This window comes from Ixodes scapularis, unplaced genomic scaffold, assembly GCF_016920785.2.
Source record: "Ixodes scapularis isolate PalLabHiFi unplaced genomic scaffold, ASM1692078v2 ptg000105l_1___fragment_6___debris__unscaffolded, whole genome shotgun sequence".
NCBI lineage: Eukaryota > Metazoa > Arthropoda > Arachnida > Ixodida > Ixodidae > Ixodes > Ixodes scapularis.
This window is the reverse complement of record NW_024609916.1, coordinates 1-10,205: the sequence shown is the minus strand read 5'-3', so window position 1 is coordinate 10,205 and position 10,205 is coordinate 1. Positions and strand designations below refer to the sequence as shown.

The 10,205-nt window shown below is 48.2% G+C and overlaps 2 pseudogenes; one reads left to right on the top strand and one right to left on the bottom strand.

The window, feature by feature from the left end:
• Positions 1 to 1,030: 1,030 nt before the first annotated feature.
• LOC120839833 lies at positions 1,031 to 1,743 on the bottom strand (annotated as a pseudogene).
• Positions 1,744 to 3,051: 1,308 nt separating this feature from the next.
• On the top strand, positions 3,052 to 9,081 carry LOC115325755 (annotated as a pseudogene).
• The last annotated feature ends 1,124 nt before the right edge of the window (positions 9,082 to 10,205 follow it).

The following is a 10,205-nucleotide window of genomic DNA, read 5'->3' as shown; positions in this document are numbered from 1 at the left end:
GCGCCTTCGCGATCACGGCGCCACCAGCGCCACTTCGAACCTTTATTTGGAAACACAAAATCTGGTCCAAAAATAACAGATATTTGTGTGCGCTGTGCTGCAAGATTTAAAAATGAATCTTTTTTTTTTCGAATTATTAATCGCTGTTTCTCTGCGGCGTCCCAATGAGCTTCAAGCAAGTCATAAATAACGATTTAATGTCTAGTTTATTATGAATAAAGCTATACGCACTCTGGAGTGCATTTCGGTCGAAGTGGCTATACCCACTCCGCTAAACTCGTATAAAACGAAGGGCCACAACGTTTTTTCTAAGCGATGGCGTAGCATAGAGGTGAAGGAGACCGCTTTGTACGCAAGCGGACGCGGGTTCGATCAACAATCTGCCTATTTTTCTTTCTCAAAACATTTTGTTCTGTCGAGGCATTCACGATATTTACATTTCTTATTTGCGATGATGTTGTCGACGAAACTTCGCAGAACTAAATGGTATGGGTCTCCCTTTTCGGAGGTGCGATCGGGGACAGCGGGGCTTGGGTTGCCGGCTGGACTCCGCGAAGCGGCGTGTACTGGTGAAGTTTTGTAATTAGCAGCCGATACTGTCGCCGCGAAGCGGCGTGAACGCAGGCGGAGGGCTGTGTTAACGAGCCCCCAGCGATACACGCGCCGTTCGAAAAGGGTGGCCCGAGCGGCATAAGCTCTGCGCGGAGTGCGTATACCCATTTCGTCCAAAATGCACTCCGGAGTGCGTATAGCTTTACTCGTTTATTATTGCCGAAAAATACCTCTTAAGAATAGGAGTACGGAACTCGTACAAGTTCACAAAATGTGTAGCTATTTGTTTGACGCCCTTATCGAATATAATATTGATTCCTAAATATGGGCACATGCTTTCATTGCCCGTCGTCCGCGACGCAAAATCACACTAGGAAAATCTGCGCAGCGTCGGGTTCTCAACGTTGACAATTGTTGGGCAAAACAACACTACACAACAAAGCAACAACACACGACTTTCAGATTCACCATCGCCAAATCACTTTTTCATAAAGAACTTCCAGTACACGATGCCACCGAAGATGATCATTTCCATGATGATGATCAAGATCAAAATGAGTTTGTTGGTGATCACGCGCCTGTACATGGTGCGCTGTATCTTGCGACTCGTCGTCAATTTCTGATCGGTCTCTTCGAGTCGCTCTTTGGTCCGGACCAGAGACTCGCGCTGCGTGCGCAGCTCTTCGGCCACGGCAACCCCGACTTGATCGGTCTCGGCAGCGACTTGAAACGTTCGCGCGAGGGTATCGGTGGTATTGCCCAAGGTTTCGTTCATCTGAAGCAGCCGACTGCGCTGAGGATCGTTCCCAAAGTCACCGATGACGGTTGAAGGGCTCAGGAGTTCCTGCCTCGCGCCGCTGGCGTTGATGCTGGTCGCCAGTGTGACAAACGCCTTGTTGACGTCCTCGAGTTCAGCCCGCTACTTGGGGGTCTCGGCGTTCATCTGGACACGGTACGGGTTGGGCGCCGAGTGGGCTTCGTCCTGGAGTTCTTGGAGGACGTCGTTGGCCTGGTGCAGTTTACGCTGTACTTCGCGTAGATGGGTTTTCTTGCTTTCGCCGCTTTGAAGGCGATTGCGGGTCCCGTCCAACTTGCGCTTGATGTCGTCGAGGAGGGCCCTGAGGTCCTCTTCGAGGTCTTCGAACTTCTCGGACGACATGCCGTGATGCATCGCTGAGAAGTCCAGCGGAAAGCCGGTGGCGTTTACGGACGTGAAGAATGGCGAAAAACGGTTCCAAGACACAAACATGACACGAAACACACCCCGCCTTAAAAGATCGCAGAAACCAGCGACAAGAGCAGTGATATGGACGCGCTCGAGTACACAAGTCCTTCCGTCTCATTTTAACAGAGACGTCATTTAGTATCGAATGTTACGGGTTGCGCTGGTTAATTTATTTCTAATATAAAGGATATAAACCGCCCGAAAGAAGAAAACATTGCAATGATAAGCTGATGAGAACAATAATTTTCTGTTTTATACCGTTAAGGCATTATTACTACTTTTATCATTTTCAGCCATGCCGAGCGTTCTGGCATTTGTTTAATCTTGAAGGAAGTAAAAGAACGCACCAACGTTACTAAAACACTCAGTTGGGAAACTCGCCGTCGAAACCTGGGCCGCTGGCGTCCACCGAGACCGAGCTAAATGCGACAACAGCGCCACTCTTTATCATTTGTCTGTACTGTGGTCACCTTGAGCTTTCTGAAAGCCTGTTTTTGAGTAAAAACAAACGAAAAAGACTCTTTTTGTATAAAATTTATTGGAGTTTAGTACCAAAAGAGGGGCGCGTTATGTTTTTAAAATCAGGGTTTTGCAGGGTTTTGCGGCACAATTAATATTGTTTTTATACAACCATGCCTCAGCGGGCCTTTCAGGTAGCACGTCCCGCCCTAGGTGCATTTTAACTTCGGTAGGTCGACGCGGCGCGTCCGCCGGGGAGACGGGGATGGCACCCCTGTAACCTCTACCGCTATATCTGTTCTTAACGCCAAAATAGAAGTCACGTGCAGTTCCTCGAGTGGCCGCTGCGGGAGAAATGGTGTCGTTGTGTTCGTCATTAGCTCGGTGCTCGGAGACAGTTTGGGGCCACTTTTTGACAGCTGTCTCTATGGGAGTTTCCCAACTGAGTGTTTTAGTAACGTTGGAACGCACTCAAACAAATCACGTGACAGAAACATTTATATATGTACAAAACAATCTTATTTTTAATTAGACGGCTTCTCGCGCCATCTGCCAATATTATTATTATATTTAAACATGTTTTTAGTGCCGTCACCTGTGAGAGAAGCAAGAAGCTATCATAGAGGAACAGGGGAGAGCGAAACAGAGACTGGCAGAGATCCTCACAACAGCTGAACGAACCCTAAGCGCTTTTTGTTATGGCTCGTGCAGTGCCATGACTCGCTTGAAGTCGCATTAGGGCGTACCACGGTTATTTCTCGTGCACAGACGGAAACAGGAGAGCGACGAGTGCGTGCCCGTGACCCTGAAGCCGGATGGCGGCGTCGCCATAGTCAAACATGGCAGAACTCGACGCGATCTACGAAGAGGACGACGAAGACCTGAGGGCCAACAAAGATTCGCTGGTGAGCCTTGTACCCGAACCGATGGTCATACGAGGCGCCGGAAACATGACAGTGTGAGTACCGGTCTATCTCCTCCGGACGAGCTAGCGCATACTCCATGTGCCTCAACGTCACGCGCTGCAAGAGCACTTCTATGGTCCTTTTTAAACCATGCTTCGGTGCTTGCTTACGAAAGAAGGAAAAGACCTCCGCGGTATGACCGACAGCGTCTCTGAACGTCAGGTCGCTTTGAAAATAAATAGCGACACAAACCACGTTGGGTTTTTATCCCCTCCAAACGCCCAGAGGCAGGCGGCGAGAGCTGCCAGCGACGCGCTTTTTGTTTTTTTGTGCATTTTTCGTGGTAGTTACGGCAAACAAAGGGAACGATATCGCCCAGTGTGTTTGGTTGGCGTGCCGCAAATTTTTCTAGATAGTAACGGCGTGCGTGTATGGGGAAATGGAGGGGAGGTCTTTTCCCAGCATCGATTCAGCCTCACCCACGTGTTTCTTGTGGTGTCGCGCCGTTCCTCTTCACGTCTCGCACACGTCACGACCATTAAACAGCTCGTCGATCCGGAATTTTATTTTCATTATCGATCGGCTGATCTACGAAGTCCGATCCTGAAAGGTAAACCCGACTTTTTAGCTCTCATAAGTAAAGTACGCTTCGCGGAAGGCTGAAACTCCGTGAGATTCTGACGCTTGCGGTAAAGATAAAATGCGAAAGTTTGAGCGCATAATGTTGCCATACTACAGAAAAAAAAAAATTCTATGGGTCGACGTTTACCTGAGCCAAACTTTCACCAAATTAAAATTTGAGACTGTCAGTGCTTGCAGCAATATGTCAGTGAAGAAACTTGTCAGCATGAAAGAAGACAGTATTGTCTTTCTAAGTGGCCAGGGGGGCTATGTTCGACAAATGTTTCGTTTCTACTAAAAAAAAACAGAAGTGGCTGAACTGGCATCATGGCGTCTGATTGGTTAGAGGCTCAAATGACGAAAGAGGGAACTTTAGTCATTTGAGCTTCTAACCAATCAGACGCCATGTTGTCAGCTCCGTCACTTCCGTTTCTTTTTAGGAGAAACGAAATATTTGTCGCACATAGCCCCCCAGTTTCTTTCACTGAAATAAAGGCTACAGGCACCCACAATCTCAAATTACTCCTCGATGAATATTAGGCTCAAGTAGATATCGGCGCATTGAGAAGTCTTTTTTTTTTGGTGTGTCTTTTGATCCAGATAACTTCATGCGCTCACACTTTCACATTTTATCTCCACCGCTAGCATCGGATTCTCACTACGGTTCAGCTTTCCGTGATGCATAGTTTATTTGTAAAAGCCGTCTTTGCTTTTCTCGATTCGACCGTGATTTCCCCCTTTACCGTTCACTTCTCCATACTGGCAAAAAATCTCCTGCCTGCGAGTGTGCGTGCGATTTGTATTTGCATGACAGTGTTGTCCTCACCTAGCTTATTGTATCGCAACATATGAACACAGTTGTTGCAGTCTGACAAGATGAGAATGATGGCTTCCTACTTTTGATACCGCTTCGGCGTCTTGAAAGCCTGCAGTGCGCATCCCCAGCACTGTGCATGCTGGAGCACGGGCATTTGAAACAGACGCCCTGTGGTTCTTGTCCCCATAGTTTGAACTGTTGCCTTTGTGTGGCTCTCATGAGCCAATAAAGATTTTTAATATTACTTCTCTTTTAGATGCTATGCATTGGTTCATTTCCACTAAGTTCCTTTAGTCGACTGTTCCTAAGTGGTGTGACGTGGAGGCACAACCCGGAAGTGTCAGGGACATTGTCAAAAAACGAGCCCAGTCTGGGAAAATAAGCCGGAAACGCCATCGAGTGCCCTGAGCCAAGACTTGCAGACTTGGTGGAAGAAAAATTGGCATAAATTCTGCTTAGAGCAGAGCGCAGGCGCTGCTCACTCGATGTAGCTTGTGCTACCCGATGCAAAGAGAACAGCCGACAAATCCAGTCCAAGCATTGGATTGGATTGAGGGCGCGACACTAAACTAGACCCAGCTAGGGCTACTAGAGTTACTAACAAATGGGGAAAGCCGCAGACCCCAACCCAAGCTTTACTACGAAAGTATCCGAAAGTGTGCATCTGGTGGCCATGCTGCCATTCGGTTATCGACGTGTGTAGTTGAGCGTTGTGTTCTCATCGTGTCTCCGAAAGTGGCCTCTTTACTGACGATGTTGGCAGCAAGAGAGTGCTCATTTAATCCGGACTAGACGAACCCGAATATTTCGGAATATGCAAGTTGGATTAAGCCCGTGCAAAATGATTCTCACAGTGCTCAGTGCTCAATGCCTTGTGTTGTAATGGCCTTATATATTTAACCGTCTCTACAGTGGTTAGGAAATTTAACCTGAAATGGTCAGGGAATTTCAAAATAATAATTTGCTAGACACCCTGATCCACAAAATAAGCTTCTTCATTGGCACTACTCCCGGAGTAACAGGATGCCGTGGTACGGGACAAAGCGAAACACACTGCAGCAGAGACCAGTTGTACCTTCTGTTTCAAAAAAAATAAAAAAAAGATACCATTGAGCTTACAACTTCCAAGTGTCCCTATGTATGTTTTCCAGTGTTGATCGTTTCCCCGTATCGCTGTGCTTTTCAAACCCTTGATGCAAACTACGGTATCTTTTAAATGCGACGCCGTGCCTCGCTCAATTATTTTATGATTTACAATATATTTGTATACCCAAGCGTGGAGGGGTGTACACACATCATTTGACTGGTCTGTTGTCATGTTACAACAATCACATCTTCATTATCTTCAACGTGTTATGCGGTCCACGCGTGGGACCGTTCCCATTATCCAGTAGACATCTTTGAAGAGGAGGCAGTTTGTTTAGAAATGTGGCTTTCTTGTGCTTGCAGGTTTGGCCTGAGAAATAAATTCGACACGGAATTCCCGCCAACGCTATCTGCTAAGGTAAATACCCTCTTCGAAATCCGCCCCCAATCACTGACAATCCTTAACCGTGGTGGTTATCTTGAGAGACGCTCTTGTAGAGATATGCGAGTCTTAAGAAACAAAGGTTGAGATTTAAGCACAAATCTGGCTGTGATATGGTGACGCACAATGTGGGTTCACGAAATTTCGCCGGCTCAATTGTCGTAAAATTGCTTTTTCTCGCTAACATACTTTGGTCCCATTTATGGCCAGACAAACTTGATTATAGGCTGTGATACATGTTGCTGGCTTCCACAAGCTCCTGTGTGCAAACAATCATTCTGTATTGTCTGTGAATGCAACCTTGATAGAGGCTTGCACCAGTTTTTTCATAACTTTAGTTTTAATTAATAGTAACTGCCTGCTATCACTGAGAGATAATTGTTTCTGTCTAGGAAAACAATCTTTAACAAGCCCAGTGAGCCTGTTCAGTGCGTTTGGCGCTAGTCTTTTACCGGCCTCCCCGCTAACCCTATCTGAGTGGACCGTTGATCTCGATAGGTGCAGGCTGCGTAGCTGCAACTTCAGACACAGCTGGCAGCTCAACTCTCGCCTTTTCCCGCTGTTTTGTTTCGCATTTAATGCTGTATTTACTTTCCCAAAGACATTGAAGAAGCATTCTGCCGCACTTAAAACAAAAAAGGAAGCTGGTTGCTATTTTTGTTGGGTACCTACACGACTAAACAAATGTGACTGGTATGTTTGTTTTGTTTTACGACGGGTTTTGCTGGCGCCGCCTGCCCGGCAGTGTCAGTCAACAAACCTGTCGAAAATCAATAACAGAAGGTGGCCGAAAGGAACGCCTATTTGACGCGCACGAATGATGTGATACCAATCTACACGGCACGACTCTGACATCAAACTTAGCAAGCGTCAACATTCAAACAATATATTGCGCATACCACACGGTATGAAATAACGCGGCACAGCAATGTCGACGACAGTCGCACCTCTACAGTCGGCCGTAATCCAAGAGGACCTGGTTTTGGGGAGAGCTTCTTCTTTTTTTTTTCACAATACCAGCACCAAGCAGAGAGACAACTGTTCTCTCCAGACCCCAAGATAAATCTCTACGCAGATTATCTCTGGGACTTGAAAGAGCAGTTGTCCTTGTTTGCAGAATTGCGTCGTGGGCCGTTCGATGTTCTTTCCTTGCTTTGTTTCTTGTGAAAGTCGAGCAGAACCGCTGAAATGGTGTGCACTTACCAGCCTCATTTCTCACGGGGGAAGACAACAGAGAAAGGGCATGCAGCATGCTCCAGGAAAATAAAGCAGAAACTTCCAAGACAGGCATGATATCTTTCTATGCGAAACCGCAAAACAGAGGTGGGGGATCGCACTGAGCAGGTTTCAACAATCCAGGAGAGTGGCAGAAAAACTGTTAGGGCATGCGAGAGTCGCACCAGACGCTTTCATCATCAGCAGCAAGGCGGCAGCCCAGGAGCGTTTGTTTTGGAAAGGCTGTGTTTGGGTTTGCCCTGCTGCCTGCCCGACCCGGAGGAATAACACATACTCAGTTCCGGTTGCTGTCCCGACCGATATCCGCCTCCAGAAAAGTCGAGTGTCATGCTTTCGCCTGTAATGAAATCTTGGCTCACGATCACGGGTGCCACGAGTCCTGGGAGATAAAAAAATCGCTGACGCCGCTTCTTTCCATTAAACAAAGTCCGCAGCCTCACGGCTCCTGCAACTGTTATCGCTGTGTCAGAAGCTAGCTGCAAACGGGGTTTTGCATTCCTGGAGGCTTGTCTCCTATGCTTTGCAGAGAAATCACCTATAAGCGATATGACGGCCCCAGAATCCTAAAGCACGGCTATGGGAACATAAAGCAGTGAAATCGTCATGCGCGGTTACATGATGTTGGGCTCCGGCAAGATTCGACGTACGATGTTATTTGTGCCGCGGCTTAACTGCTCCCAGGGACTGTGATACCGTCAGCGAGTCGCTGGCTGGACTGAAGCACAACCAGTGCTCGTTGGTTTTTAGTATTCTTCCTCGTCCCGTCCACGTCCAATTAAATGTAGTTTCTTGTTGTTGAAACCGTTTTGCTCCGTGTTATTTCTCCGGGTCGGGCATGCAGCAAGGCAAACCGACCACTAGGTGTACACTGTATGGCAGGTTAAGAAAAGCGAGACAAGCTCTGCCTGCAAAGCCCTACATTCTTTCGATTTTAGCAGATCAAAGACTGGAGAGTAGGCAGGTGAACTGACCTCCTCTTTGGCATTCACTCTGCTAAAGTAGAAAGATTGGAGAGCTTTTTGGGCAAAGCTTGTCTTCCTTTTCTTAACCTGCAACAGAGTATATACTCAAGGACACCTTGCTGTGGCTATGCGGTCAAAATTGTCGGCCCAAGGATGCTCGAACATCAGAGCCGTGCAAAAGCGCTCTTCACTTCTGAAATGCCACAGGAAGTAGTCCACGTGTACAGAGGTTTGCATTCGTGAAGTGTGTAACGAGTTTTAGGAATGTGCATTAAAAATATGTTGGGCAGTATACGAGGCAAGCAAGTGGCTCTAACTGAGCAGGCGAAACAAGTGGGCACTATGAGCAAATGCCGTTGCCGGACCCATACTTTTCATTGACCGTAGTCGATGGGAAATGGCGCCCTCCTCGTTTACACGTAAGGCCGAAAGTTGTTTCTCGTGCGAGGTGGCGTGCTGTGGTAGCTGTAATTTAACCAGCTGCAAAATTACCGCAGGTGGCTCCAGAAGAATTCAAAGCTACCATTGTGCGCATCAACAGCGTCCTGCGCAAGACTCTACCCGTGAACGTCAAGTGGCTTTTCTGCGGCTGCCTGTGTTGTTGCTGCACCCTCGGATGCTCGCTCTGGCCCGTCGTCTGCTTGAGCAAACGGGTGAGTCGTTCGTCTTCTCGAACACTGAGCTCCCTTCCCAACGTTTATCTTTTCCCCAAGTTCTCTTTGGGAGCATCTAGCCCAAGCGCTAGGAGGAAGTACAGTGGAATCTCTATAATTTGAACCCAAAGGGGACCAAAACGTTCTTTGAATAATGCAAAGTTTGAACTACTGGGAGTTTCCTCCCTTATAACTCGTGGGACGGGACCTGCATGTTAGATTGAATTATCCACGAGTTTGAATATAGAGGCTTTGAATTAACGAGATTCCACTGTAGTAATGAACCCTTTTCAAGTAACAATCACAGTCTAGAAGGTTGCCTGTGAACTTCAAACGAAGTGCAGCCCAACATAGCATCCGCCCGTCAAAACGTGCTGGCATTGTATCGGTTTTTATTGATATTTATGCTGCATACTACCATTGCTCAAAAGAGAATCGCCGAAAAAGGCTAAATATGCGCGAAGACGGGTTCTGACCACGTTGGTCGTGCGAGACGTTGCCCTTCGAAAAGAACGACAGCGGGAAGCAAGGCAACGGGAGAGGGTGTATGTACAGGGTGGGGCAGTAAGGACCGACACATTTGGCACGCCTTGCAAAATTCGAATTCCAAACATGCATCCGTGAAATTGGACACGGAAGCATAGTTTAGCAAGAAGATTTATGTCTTGTTTTCAGAGCCCAACTCGGAGGATGTGAAATGGTAGAAATAAAGCGAAACCACTGGCCGTGTATTTCTTCTTTTTTAGAGCACAGCTCTTAGGGGCCCGTTCCCGGCTTGAGCGGCGTCGGCGTCGCCGTCGCCGTCGGCGTCGGCGTAACCAAGGTCATCCCAAGGTCACGTGACCCCCAAGGTCACGTGACCCCTCCAGGCCACGTGATCCCTCCCAAGGTCACCTCAAGGTCACGTGACCTTGGGGGTCACGTGTGGTCATCTTGGGACCACGTGACCCCTAAGGTTACGTGACCCCTCGAGGTCACGTGACCCTTCCCAAGGTCATCTCAAGGTCACGTGACCCCAAGACCCCACGTGACCCTTTGAAGGTCACGTGACCCCCAAGATCACGTGACCCCTCTGAGGTCACGTGACCCCCGAGGTCACGCGGTCTCCTCCCCAAGGTCACGTGACCCCCGAGGTCACGTGACCCCTCCCAAGGTCATCTCAAGGTCACGCGACCCCAAGGTGACCCCACGTGACCCCCAGGTCACGTGACCCCTTGAGGTCACGTGGGGGTCACCTTGGGGGTCAC